Source organism: Camelina sativa, chromosome 17 (genome assembly GCF_000633955.1).
Source record: "Camelina sativa cultivar DH55 chromosome 17, Cs, whole genome shotgun sequence".
Lineage (NCBI taxonomy): Eukaryota > Viridiplantae > Streptophyta > Magnoliopsida > Brassicales > Brassicaceae > Camelina > Camelina sativa.
The window spans coordinates 17,692,466-17,693,818 of record NC_025701.1 but is presented as its reverse complement, the minus strand read 5'-3'; positions in this window follow the sequence as shown (position 1 = coordinate 17,693,818).

The following is a 1,353-nucleotide window of genomic DNA, read 5'->3' as shown; positions in this document are numbered from 1 at the left end:
ACATTTATGTTTTTATATACTACTATCATATTATTATCATCTATGTTGCATGGAAACTCTTTTTGAGGTGCATTTCACGTTTCCAAAACGTTTCGGAAACGGAAACTCGTGGAAACTCGGAAACAAGTCACAGAAACACAATTCCTAAAAATCTCTGTTTGGAAACACGATGGAAACTCCGTTCCCGTTTTGGAAACACGACGGAAACTTTTTTTTTATAATTTCAAAATTTAATAAATAAATAAATTGAAAATATAANACACAACCCACGATCCATCCTGCACATCCCCAACTTTATATTTACTCCGCAAAACACGAGCCCAAAGACTCGTCTGATCATGCAAGAGACGCCACCCGACTTTCGCGAGGAGAGCCCTGTTCATGTCCCGTGCACCACGCAAACCCAAACCCCCCTCACAACGCGGCCGNATCCCTAAATATATGGCGATGCTGGTCAAAAATTTGATTTTGAAACGTTTATTTTTTTTTACAGTTTTACTTTTAATTAAACTATTTAATATTTATGTTTNTCGCTCCACCGATTCCGCCCGAGCATGTCCGCCGGCAACGAGATCATGAGCCCTTGTAACTTCAACAGCAAGTTCCCTCAAAAATCTCACCCTATCCCGGCACACACGATATTCACCAAACACATTCTCACACCTCCATTTCCAACCCCACCAAGCTGCCACACNCAGATTTTTGAATATAGTTTTTATGTTTGGGGATTTATTATATCTATATATATATATCTGTATATCTATGTATATGTATATATGTTTCCTACATGTTTCCATTATTTAATTTTTGAAAAAACACGTTTCCCGTTTCCGAAACGTTTCGTTTCCGCGTATCCGTTTCCGTTTTCATGCAACATAGATTATTATCATACTTGACCGTATTTTTTTGTTTTTACTATTTTACGAAGAAAAACTTTATTTGTTTTTCTATGTTTGGTTTCATCTTTTGAATATCTTTTGGACGTTGATGTTAATTTTTATTTGATTTCTTTAATATACGTTTAAAGATTATTATTTTTGGTATCAAATATTTGTTAAGATCTGTTTATTATATTCCTGTAACAATCCAATTTTTTTTTTTTTTGGGTGTTTTTGGTGAAGTGTAACGATCCAAATTTGACCTCTATTCAAATGTGCCTATTCTGGTTATTTGATTAAATAATTCATGTACATTTTTAGTTAAGTTACATTTTATTTATATGTTTGAGACTTTGACTTATTAAAAATATAAAATGTATTTGTAGTTGGTCATAATGTTTTTCTTTTTTGCTTCTATTAGGATCATCATGTTAGTTGTTGTCTGATTAAATAGTTGGTTTCGCACAATTGGGCC